This window comes from Muscardinus avellanarius (genome assembly GCF_963383645.1).
Source record: "Muscardinus avellanarius genome assembly, chromosome: 12".
Classification (NCBI taxonomy): Eukaryota; Metazoa; Chordata; class Mammalia; order Rodentia; family Gliridae; genus Muscardinus; species Muscardinus avellanarius.
The window spans coordinates 43772922-43786605 of record NC_137798.1 but is presented as its reverse complement, the minus strand read 5'-3'; positions in this window follow the sequence as shown (position 1 = coordinate 43786605).

Sequence of the window (13684 nt, the reverse complement as noted above, 5' to 3'; positions counted from 1 at the left end):
CTTGAAATTTTTGACATATTTATAAGCCTGCATAACCATCATCATAAGATAATAGATAGATGCATGATGCCTATAAGTTTTCTGATGCCCAGTCATAAGTCTTTTTTGCCATTATTTACCACTTCCACATCCTTAAGCACCCACTAGTTTTGTGCATTATTAGTTTGCATTTTATATAAATTGAATCATGCAGTGTGTAATAATTTTTATCATGCTTTTTTTAGTCAGCTTAATGATTCTTGGATTTGTTTATGCTTTATGTCTATTTCTTTTCATTGCCATTATTGGATATAAACAATTTGTTTACATGTCCATGAATATTTGAATTTTGTTTATTGTGAAGATACTCCCAATAAAACAAATCTCCCAACTTGGAGACTGAGGTAGGAGGACCACATGTTTAAGGCCATCCTGGGGAACTTGGTAAAGTTAATCATTTTTACTCTTTCTCAAAATAAGAAGATATTGCTTAGTGGTAGAGCACTTGCCTAGAATTCATGAGTTTCTCAGTTCAATCCCCAGTAACACACACATACACATACCAACTACTGTGAACATTTGTGTACAAGTCTTTTTGTGTACATATGTTTTGAATTCTAGATATATATCTAGGAATGGAATACTTGAATTATATAGCTTTTTTAAAAAATTCAGATGCTTTGACCCTGATATATTAGTTCAGTCAATTGATTTATTGACAGTAATACTGGAGATTGAACCTAGGGGAATTCTGCCTTCGAGCCATACCTATAGCCCTATTTTATTTTTTATTTTGAAACAGGGTTTTACTTAGTTGGATGAGAGTCTCAGTACTTGCTGAGGCTGCCGTATAGCTTTTTAAGAAGGTACTAACCGGTTTTCCAAAATGTTTGAACCATTGTACATTCCCAATTCATAATAGCCAAGTTATTAAATCAATCTAGGTATCTATCAACAGATGAATGGATTACAAAATTATGGGATGTATACACAATAAAATTCACAAAGCAATAAAGAACAAATTTATGTCATTTGAAGGAAAATAGATGGATCTGAAGAATATCATGTTCCATAAGATTAGCCGGTCATAGAAAGTGAAGGGCCATATGTTTTCTCTCAAACGCAGAAGCTAGGGAGCAATCAGGATACAAGAAGGGCTTTAGACAATGGAGGAGAAACTCTGTTGGAGTGAGGCAGGTGGTCTAGGGGAAGTGGGAGGAGGAAAGAGAACTAACAAAGGAATCGCTTCGTTGACACTTTGTACACATGTGTACTAATGCTACCAGTGCGCAGGGAGCCAAGGAAAAGCGTACCAAGTGCCGTGTTCACATATGCCATTATCACTGTAAACTACATTGTTGTATGAGACTATAATGTACCAATAAAAGTATTAAATAAAAATGGATAAATAAATAACAATATAATTTCAAGTTTTCAGAAAACTTGCCAAAAACTTGAGCACTTATATAAAGTCATTGTTTGAAGGAACTTACAGGCCTCAATCTACTTTATATTCCCAATAATTTTATGAATTAAGTACTATAGCAACTATCTTAAGTACCATAACAACTATTTCACTGGTGGGAATCATCATAACATTCTGGAAAATTTCCTAAAATACTAGTATATAAATATAAAAAGTATGGTATGATGTTTATGAACACTAAAACATAATTTGAATAATCACCAAATTTTAAAACACATGTCTGTGAACAGAATTTATGAAGTTCTAATTTTAAAAAAATTGAATTTTGAAGTTCCACTTTAAATATTCCTTCTATTAAAATAAGTCTTAGATAGTTTTGGGCAGCATTTTTAAATGAAAATATAATAAGAATTATCTTTAAGAAAGGATAAGAAAATTAAAAGTCTATTTTTATTCAAGTATTTTATGGTTAAAAATATCTGATATTTGACTATCATTCTGTGGACAGTCTTATTTTCTGTACTATCAGAGCTATTTGTATATAAGTGTGTGGTGCTGGAGATTGAACCCAGGGCTTTATCCATGCTAGGCAAGTGCTCTATCACTAAGCCACATCCTCAGTCCTTACCACAGCTATTAGCAAGGTTCTCCCCCACATCCCTCCTGAAGAGACTTTCTCAAACTCCTGAAAATAGGAAACATCTACATCCTCTGTATTATTTGTTTTTCTAGCCCCAATGTCTTGAATTATTGCCTGGATCGCAATAGTTGCTCATTAATTATTTGACGATTGAATTTTAATGAATATATGAACCAACTCTAAAAACTTAATAATTTAAAGATTAAATATGCAGAGACTTATGTAAGCTTATTTTGTGGTTTATTGAGGTCTTTTACAGAAAGTTCTATTACCTATTAGTCCTTTCTCATTTGTTAGATAAATAACCATTTTGAATTATAGTAAAAGGGATTCATGTCTAGTTTGCTGACACTGGACACTACAGAAACACCTGTTACTAAAAGCCACCTGGATGGTTGCCTAGGCCAATCTTATCTACCACCCTATTTAATCCAAGTCTTTATATTAGAGATTGCTCTCCCACCATTTAATGTGAAAAAATTAAAACCATGAAAAATATGGGAAGAATTACCATCTACCTTTTCCAAATTGTACAGACCTTATGGCATTTTTCTCATAAACTTTCAGAATGCATTTCTGAGTGTTAGAGTTTGAATATGAAATGTCTCCCCCAAAAGCTCATGTGTTGGCCACGCAGCAAGTTTCAGACGTGAAATGATTGCTGAGCATGGCGGCACACTCCCAGGAGGCTGAGACTCGAGGATCACAGGATCAAGACCTTAGCAATGCTGTCAGCAACTGAGTGAGTTCCTATTTCCAAAAAAAAGTAAAATAGAGCTGGGGGTGTAGTTCACAGGTAGAATGCTCCGGGTTCATTCCCCAGCACCACACACACATAAAAGGGAAATGATTGAATCATGAGGGCTCTAACCTCATCAGTGAATTAATCCACTCTATGGATTAATAATTTTGACTACCACATGATAGACAGGGTGTAGCTGGAGGAAGTAAGTCTGTGATGTGTGGCCTGAGCAGCTGTCATCACCAAACCCTGCAACTATAAAGTTTCTGTCCTGAAGCCAGCCAACCATACACTGAACATCTGAAGTCATTGTCAAAGTAAGCCTGTCCTCCTCTAGGTTGTTCTTGTCAGCTATTTTGGTCACAGTGATGAAAAGCCAACTAATGCAGTTGGTAACGATGGCATCATGACATAAGGACAATGCTATTTTCAAAACTAAAACAATGTTTCTAATATGTTGATTATCTTAAATTTTTTTCATGAAAAATGTTTCCAACAAAAAGCTTTTTTAGTTATTTTTCCCTAATCTACTATGCAATCACCTTTCAGGAATCGTTATCAAATTTTTTAGTGTATTTTCAGAAAATACCCTACTATATTTATTTATTTATTTATTTTACATAACACTGAAATTTTTGGAAGAGTCTAAGACAGTTGACTTACAGAGTATCCTATTCTGTATATGCCCGGTTATTACTTTATGTTTACATTCAGATTCAATATTTTTGGAAAGAGTTCTTCACATCCTGAATACTTTATTAAATTACTTTTTGTGGGTGGGGGGTGTCTGGGGATGGAACCCAGGGGCATTTGACCTCAAAGCTATACCTCCTGCCCTATATTTTACTTTTATTTTGAAACAGGGTCTCACTAAGTTGCAGAGGGCCTCACTAAGTAGCTGAGGCTGTCCACAAGCCGTGATCCTCTGGTCCCAGCCTGCAGAGTGCTGGGATTACAAGTGTGTGCCACCACACCTGACTAAATCATTTTATTAAATTGAGAATTTCCTATGTAAAATCATCCCACATTGGTGACAATAAGTTTGAGCACTTGGTTGACCTGGTATCTCCATTATAAAAGAACATTTTCACATTGTATTAGCAAATAATGTATTAGAATGATACATTGAAACTTGTGGATATGCTGAATCCCAACAATAACTTTTACCTCAATGGCTTAGTATAACTATTGAGATTCTTGCCTTTATTTGTTGTTACCATTATTAAAATAATGATTTTTTCTAGTTTTTTTCTACCTTCTACAATTAGATAAAAGCAATTTGATAAAGTCAGTTTGTTTGTTTATTTATTTAGTTAGTTAGTTAGTGGTCCTGGGGATGGAACTCAGGGGCATTCTACCTCCAAGCTACATTCCCAGCCCAATTTTTTTTTAGTCTTTGAATTTTTGTGAGACAGGGTCTCACTAAGTTGCACAGGGCCTTGCTAAGTAGCCGAGGCTGTCCGTGAGCCGTGATCCTACTGTCTCAGCCTCCCGCATGCTGGCATTACAAGCGTGCGCCACCACGCTTGACTGATTAAGTCAGTTTTAGATCTTTTGCTTCTATCATTCTAGCTCTACAACACAGATTTGACTGTGGCCAGAATTATTAGAATTTTAATCAAGCACTCCTAATAAATTAGGAGGTTTTCTCCTCCTCCTTCTTCTTCTGTTGTCGCTGCCACCTCCTCCTCCTCCTCCTCCTCCTCCTCCTCCTCCTCCTCCTCCTCCTCCTCCTCCTCCTCCTCCTCCTCCTCCTCCTCCTCCTCTTCTTCTTCTTCTTCTTCTTCTTCTTCTTCTTCTTCTTCTTCTTCTTCTTCTTCTTCCCCTTCCCCTCCTCCTCCTCCTTCTCTTCTTCTTCTTCTTCTTCTTCTTCTTCTTCTTCTTCTTCTTCTTCTTCTTCTTCTTCTTCTTCTTCTTCTTCTTCTTCCCTTTCCTCTTCCCCTTCCTTCTTCTTCTTCTTCCTCCTCCTCCTCCTCCCCCTTCCCTTCTTCTTCTTCTTCTTTTTCTTCTTCTTCTTCTTCTTCTTCTTCTTCTTCTTCTTCTTCTTCTTCTTCTTCTTCTTCTTCTTCCCTTTCCCCTTCCCCTTCCTTCTTCTTCCTCGTCTTCTTCTTCCTCCTCCTCTTCCTCCTCCTCCTTCTCCTCCTTCTTTCCTAACTCTAGATTTATTAAATTACTTCTTAGAGAGTGGGCATTGGCATCTATTTCTACAGGTTTTAACGTTGGCCCCCAGGAGATTCTGATCATAAACTTCATTATTTTATGCAAATGTGTGTACTTAAAGACAAAAGTTTAGTGTTGTCTCTCTGTTTCCTGCATGCAGCAGAATCTGAAGCACAGTGGTTGCTGGCTCAGTCTGTGTAAGTACACAGCTTCGTTCCAGCAAGTCTAGAAGGAGTGTTGACCTATCCTTACTGTAACCTTGTCCTTTAACAATGTCACCATGGTCTTATTCTTCCACTCCTTTAGCAATTTTGCTTAAGCTAGTTCAAAATAAGACAAGGAAGAACAGCTATTTGGGTTTTTAATTATTATGAATCCTATAAAGCAAGGGAAAGTGCTGGTCAGAGAGTCAGTAAGGCATATGCTTCATTTAAAAGCATATTTCAGTGGTTAAACTCTCTCTGGTGGAAGAAATCTTAAGATATTAACAGGAACTTTCTCTTTACTACTTCTGTCCTTGGGGACCTCTTCTCTTCTGCTGAGACAATTATATTTATATTTATCAAAGCGTCTGTTTAGTCTGAAAGCCAAGAGTCAAATTGTTGTTCTTTAATACAAGCTATAATTTTTAATATTCATAGCAATGACAAAATCTTGAAAGCCAAGGCCCATTTTCCTGGATTTTTCTTTATTAAATAGAACACAAATACAGAGTCACACAGAACAAACATGATAATCGTATAGCCCATTTACTGTTGCTATGTCAAAATACCTCCAGCATGATGTTTTATAAAGAAAAGAGGGATATTTACATCACTATTTTAGAGGTTAAAAGTCCAAGATCTGGTGGTCCCATCAGTTCAGCCTCTCGGGAGGACGCTTTGGCTGTGTCACAAAACTGTATGTGAAATCATGGCAAGAGCATATGTAAGAGAGAGAGCTCACATACAAGTCAGGTTCCAGAGGGTGATTCAGGGACCAGGCTTGCTGGCTTACAACACTCACTCTTGTGAGAACTATCTCATGCCACAGTGAGACCAACTTAAATTCCACAGTGAGACCTTGGGGGCAGTGCCCCCAAGGACCGAATCACCTTCCACAAGTCCCCAACTCTTCAAGGCTCCACCACCTCTGACAACCATTGCTGGAATCAAGACTCTAAAACGTGGATCCAGGAGGACAAACCAAGTCAGAGCAGGCCAGTCATTACTCTTCCGGATTTGTCTACTGCCAGCCCTTGTCCCTCCTGGCTCCTTCTGAAATGGCCACATAAGTTTGGGGGAGTCTCCTCACTTTTTGGTACAAGATAGCCTGAGCTCACATTGTACCTCTCCTGTCTCGGCCCTAGAGAGCATCAGCCATTTCCCAAGACCCCTGGTTACTTCAATAGAATAATAATATATATATATATATTTTTTGGTGGTACTGGGGATGGAGCCCTTCTACCTCCAGTGTCACTCCCAGGCCTATTTTATATTTTTATTTGGAAACAGGGTCTCTTAAGCCAACAAGGCTGGCTTCGAACCTGTGCAATCCTCCTGTCTCCGCCTCCCAAGCACGGGGATTACAAGTGTGCACAACCACGCCTGGCTAGAATAATAATATTTAAGAATCAAGGTCTCTGTATTATATATGCTCAGAAGCCCTAGGAGATCATTAGTTGTAGGAGTTTTAAGCAGGCTAGGAGACAGACAGTATATCTATATCTATATATAATATACATTAATATTGTATATATCAATTATAATATTGGATATATTAATATATTATATGTTATATGTAGCATATATAATTTAACATACATTATAGTATGTTATTCTGAATCAACTTTTTGTTCATCCTGAGATTGAGCAAATAAGTAAATATGAAATACATTTTGGAATGTGAGCATACACATTTACATAAATGGCATGCTTTTCACAGCTGGGAAAATCGTTACACATAAGGAAGTAGAGGGAAGCCAGAATAAATTCTGAGATTGTGATTATCAATATGAACTCACAGAATGTATAGAAATTGATGTAAATATGTGTGTATGTCTGTGTATGCCATTTCAGCAGAAAAAGCTAGTGAATAGGTATTATATGTGTATGTAATTAAATAAGGTAATTAATTAATGACATTGTACATAAAATTATGTGCTTATTATATAAGTATCTTAATATATCTTATATAATCATAACATGGAACATAGTATATAACATACACTTTAAGTATATGCTACATAATTTCATATACTTTAATATTTATAACTACATTCTTTTAAATCATATCTATATAAAATCTCCATTTCTTAGTCCTGTTTTCTGAAAAGGCACAAGCACAAATGTACACAATATAACAATTTCTATATCAATTTATATTTATTTCATGTGTTTTTATTGATATTCACAATCTCCACCCTATATTCAGAATTTATATCAGCCTTTCCTCCTCTCTATTTGCAACCCCCTACTCCACAATGCAGACATGGATATATATATATATATATATATATATATATATATATATATATATGCAATAGATATGTATATTATATATATGTATATAGGTATGTATGCATATATGTGCTTATATATATCATATGTTCGTGTTATATATTGTTTATTTATTCATTTCTACACTACATAAAAAGTAGTTCCAGAATTGCTAACCCATACATCTATTAAAAAAATCTTTAAGTACAATATTTTGTACTTTTTTTAGGGTTTTAGCAATTAATTATCTAGGCAATTCACTGTATTTCAAAGTTTCTTGGGTAATTCTTCTCCTGTGCTGGTTCGTTCTTTTTATGTCATCCATTTCAAATGCAGTTAGTTTCACTTGACTGTATTATGTTTTTAGTCCCCCCAGCCTTATTGGTTCTAATTACTTATTTTTAGCCTATAGAACATTACATAGTTAATTATACAAAAAAGTATGCCAAGAGGTGCCACTCACTTCCCCACTCTTCTGCCTCATTCCTGTTCCCTACACTTCCATGGCAAACAATCTCATTGATTTCTAATTTATTAGTCATGTGGAGTTTTGTCCTCAAATAATACAAATGAATGTTTTCCTATGTCCTTTCATTAATAAAAAAATGGCATACTATAGCAACATTTTGTGTGTGATACTGATGTTTGAACTCAAAGTATTCTACCTTTGAGTGTATTTCAAGCCCCTTTTACATTATTTTTTTTGAAACAGGGTCTTTCAAGCCTCCTAAATACTGGGATTATAGTCCTGTGCTACTACACCAAACACTTTAAGAATTGTTTTGTACTTTACTTATTTTACTTAAGCATATAATACATAAATCATCATACAATATGAGGTATTATAGGACTAGTAGTAATACTCATTATTTGGAAAAGAGATCCCTTCCCAATCCACATATCTCCCTCTTTCAAATGGCAGAACTAGGTACATTTTGTAAAGAATCAAAGGGTAGCCAGGTGTGGTGGCACACATTTGTAATCCCAGTACTTGGGAGACTGAGATAGGAGGATAGGTGTTCACAGCCAGCCTCAGCTACTTAGTAAGGCCCTCCACAACTTAGTGAGACCCTGTTTAAAAATAAAGGAAAAAAATCAGGCTGGGTGTAGCTTGGGACTAGAATGCCCCTGGGTTCAATCCCTAGCACCACACACACACACACACACACACACACACAAAAAAAAAAAAAAAAAAAAAAAAAGAAAGGGTATTGCATTGATGGATACTTACATGTGACCAGAAAGCCTCTTTCTCAAAGCCTTGATAGGAGCATGTCCTCTAACTGATCTACCTCAATAGGAAAATTCTTCTGGAATTACTATGTCCCAGGAGGCATAACTGGGGCTCATTCCCTGGATAAGCCCCAGAGCAGTTATGGTAGGACAGCACCAGTGTTTGGAGTGTCACTTTGATAGATGCCATTGTTTCCACTGCATCCTGCTTGGTTTAAAGTATCTTCTTAGCCAGGCGTGGTGGGTGACACATGCTTGTAATCACAGCATTTGGGAGGCTGAGACAGAAGGATTGCAGTTCTCAGACAGCCTCAACTATGTAGTGAGACCCTCTGCAACTCAGTGAGATGCTATTTCAAAATAAAGAATTTTTAAAATAGGGCTGGAGTAATAGCTCAGAGGTAGAATGCCCCTGGGTTCAAACCGCAGTACCAATAAAATAGAATAAACTATCTTTTTTTTATCATCACTCCCTCCAAAATATAAGAAAACAATTAGACATGATAAACCATATAAAACTGCTTTCAATTCTTTTTGTAACTAAGTTGAATACGAATTATGAACAACAAAACAACTGTAGATTATTCTGATATAATAACCATATAGCCCTTTTTTATAAACTCATAATATCCAAGTAGCAGCTTTTTATATATCAACTATTTTATATGTACTATTTTATTTTATTTGTCTTCACAAAATCTTTGTGAAAATGGGGGAGGGATGGATGGATGGGTGGCTAGCTGCGGTACCTCTGACAGTTCTTCCCAAGCTAGGGCCTGTAGAATTATTGAAACTGTGATCATAGGCAGATCAGCAAGGTTTTTCATTTTAACAAGATTCTCTCCTCCTCGGAAAGCTAGAAAACTAAGGAGTTTTATAGGAAGTAAAATTCCTCCGTCCCGATGGCTGAGCCACATTTGATTGAACTTTTCAGGTTTATGTGAAAACCAAGTCAGAATTAGAATTTTTTATTCACATTTCAGTTGTATTTGGCAGGTGGCTCAGGAGACACAGACCAATGCCAGAAAATTCTTGCTCTCAGATGTTAACACCTTCATTTCTACCCCAATTACGCCACCTTTTAAATTTTTCAATCAATTAATTTTTTTATTATTTATTTATTTATTTACTTATTTATTTTCTGGTACTGGGGATGGAACACAGGGGTATTCTACCTCTGGGCTACACTCTCAGACCTATTTTTTATATTTTATTTGGAAACAGGGTCTCTTAAGCCAACTATGGCTGTCTTTGAGCCTGTGTGATCCTCCTGTCTCAGCCTCCCAAGCGCAGGGATTATAAACTTGTGCCACCATGCCCAGCTAATTAACTTTATTTTTAATGAACAAATAATTTTGTATATTTATACTATATAATGTGATGTTTTGATCCATGTATGTATTATAGAGAGACTAAATCAAGCTAATTATCATAACCATCATCTCACCTACTATTTCTGTTGTGATAAGAACATTTAAAATCATGCCAGGCGTGGTGGCGCACGCTTGTAATCCCTGCACATGGTAGGCTGAGACAGGAGAATCGCGCAGGTTCGAAGCCAGCCTCACTGGCTTAAGAGACCCTGTTTCCAAATAAAATATAAAATAGGTCTGGGAGTGTAGCCCGGAGGTAGAAGGGTTCCATCCCCAGTACCACCAAAAATAAATAAATAAAATCTTAAATGTTCTTAGCATTTGTGAAGTATGCTTTAAATGTCTTCCTTTTCATCTAGTTTGATTCTTTGAGTAGGCCTAGGCAGGTTGATTAATACTTTGATTTATGGTCTCAACATTTTCTTTCATCGTTTGATGTCTTGTCTTATTTTCACCTTTGATTTTCCTTCTACTCTGATCTTCTTTGGATTATCTACCCATGAAACAGCCCGCCCTACCCTAAGTCATTGGTACAAAGAGAAATCTCATTATGTTGCTACTTCCACCTGGTCTTCCACCTTTCTCTTGCAGCCAGGTATCAGACTTACTGCCTAATAGACTGCTGGAGCCAGCCAGCCAAAGTACGGGCTCCGAAGAGAGGAGTAAGGATGAAAGAATTCAATTCTAAGAATTTAATTCAAAGAATTTTAATTCAAGCATGGAAGGATATCCAGTCCACTCCCAGGTCGATGTCTCTACTGGCCGATTCCGGGTTTATTTCTCTTGTATTTATACAGTTTCAGGTCAATCAATACCCTTGTGCTATCACCACCTGATCTTCTCTCATACCTTGATTACTTTGAACTTTCCATGACCCCAAACCTTGTTGACTCTGGGCAAAGGACAGTAGCTGAGTCAGAAATATTCTTTTAGGGGAAAACCTTAATGGCTCCCCACAATAGACCACAGGAGCATTCACCTCTAGTGCTCAAAAAAGTCCTCAGGCCTCCCTGCTACATGAAGCCTGTCTTCTTAAACCTGGCTCAGGTCCTCAGAGACTCCACCAGATTAGTCCACACGCCTCTTATTTCCCACTTTATGCTTTTGCCAAACTAAATTACCCACTGTTTTGCATTATGGTAGCTTCCTGATTTTAACACATATTCCTTCCACCTGGAATGCCAATCATTTCCAGCTGGGATGCTGAAACATAAACATAAGACACAACACATTTTAAATCCTGCCTCCTCCAGGATATTTTGCCTAGCTACCTTAAACCCGAACTAATTCTCTGAAATCTATTAGGACTGTATTTGAATCTATCTACCACACTCTGTGTTGGAGTCAGGCACTATGCCTTATACATTTTTATTAAAAAAGACACTGCTTTTACATCACATGATATCAATAGTTGTTTACTAACTGAATTCTAATTAGGCAGAAATGATGATAAATTTGTTGAAATGGCTACAAATGGTTATACTGAAAAAACAAATTTCAGTAGTTTTAAATCCTTAAACTAATTTATTAATTATGTTATGAATTATTAATAAAAAGGTCTCTTGTATACCTTATGCTATGGCTTGGGATGATGTCAGCCTATTCTTGGATAGTTTTGAGGGAAAAAAAGCCAGAACTATTGTGATCTGAAGCAAGATTTTATTATTACAGGCAGAAAGAGGGGGCAGAGCAAAATAAATAAATAAAAAAGGACCACATCACAGAGAGAGAGAGAGAGAGTGATGGACTCTCTCAGAGGTGAGACACTGATGCCCTTGAGAATGGAGTATTTTTATAGAAATTTATTATCTCATCCCTCCTATCTTGATAGCCAGCAGCCTTCTTTTCCCACCTAAAAAGCAGCTACTGGCCTGTTAGTTTTCTCTGCTGTGTGAGCCTTTTTCCTTAGCCTTCTTTGTTCTCAACATCCCCTTATGTCTGTCTGCTAGACTTTATTTACTATGTTAAAAGCTTGTTTTAAGCTAGGTGTGGTGGTGCACGCTTGTAATTCCCACACTTGGGAGGCTGAGACAGGAGGATCGCACAGGTTCGAAGCCAGCCTCAGCTGGCTTAAGAGACCCTGTTTCCAAATAAAAGTATACAAAAATAGGTCTGGGAGTGTAGCCCAGAGGTAGAAGGCCCCTAGGTTCCACCCCCAGTACCACCAAAAAAAAAATGCTTGTTTTATAAGTTGTATAATAAAGAAAAGAAGGACATAGGAATATAGCCTTTTAAAGCATGGAGGCTTTAGGACTATAGATATTTTGTGTTATTAATCATTTGTTAATATTGTGTTAATACAGCTTGTTTTTCCATCTTTTAACTTTATTCTAAATTTTGTGAGAGTCTGAATAATTATTTTGTAATTAAAGGTGTCTGTGAATTCAACATTCAGTTTTTGGCAGGTCTAACAGCCAACTTTTAGCTGACCAAAGTCAACCTTGACCAGAGCTCTTAGCTCACAGCTAAAACAAAGATAAAAGGATCTTATTTGTTTGCTCAAGTATGAAATTTTGCTTATTTAGCAATTAATATTGCCCTTATTAGCAGTCCATACAAGCTCAATACCCATCACCTTACACATTTTTCCCACTTCATGGTCTATATAAATATTAACTCAGACAAGTATGAAACAAAGTTCTTTGATCTGTCTTCCTATATATCTAACTTTCTGTGCACCCACACCTACCCTCCCACATGGTTAAAAATTGAGACACTCTTTCTCTTCAGACCATCTTTTTTCTTGCAAAGATATCTATAAATAGGACATCCAGATGGATTCTGTTTCTCCCAATACCCTTCCAACACCACCTCCTCCACCTGCTCTGTCAAACATCCTCCCCTCTGAAGACCAGTGTCAGATGTCCTGACAGCTCAAAGCAGCAGTAATTCTGGAATGAAAAATCAAAATTTTAAAGGAGTCATTTTTTGGGGAAATAAGGGTAGGAAAAATGTAAGGCTGTCAGCAAGTGAGCCCCAAGCTGAAGGACGCATGGCAGTGGACTCTGTGGGGGGAAAAATTGCCTACTAGACATCTGCCCAACGGGATGGTTTCAGTTCTACCACTGACTTGAGGAAAACAGGTTTCCCTGAGCACACTGGCCTCTCTGCTCAATAGTTTGTAGGACTAGAATTTTAAAACACCAGTCCTAACTCTGCTACCTTGTAAAGCTTTGATCCAATGAATAGGAAAAAGGAAGAAAATACAAATTGAATAAAAACAATCGACACACATATGGTCTTTTTACCTTATCCCAAACTTTCACTACTACCATTTTCTTTCTGATGCTCCACTTTTAATATCACTCTGTCATAATTTCTTGACTTATTTCTTAAACTCAAAGGCAAACCTACAGACTGAAAATTAAAACAAATGAGGACCATGCTGAATAGATAATTTCAGGTCTCCAGAGATGAAGATAGGTGTGTAATATTATTGAATTTATCTTTTCAACAAGGTGCCAGGACCATGGATGGTGGGTGAGGTATAAATGACTCTTAACATTGATCACATGTGGTCAAGCCCTCCTCTCCAGACCATCAGGCTAGTTTCTTCTCAAAGAAGTTATTTTCAGAGTATCAACTGCTCTTAAACACTTCTTGCCATGTTAAAAAAAATGTTGCAGAAAATTGGAATTGAAGGAACATATCTCA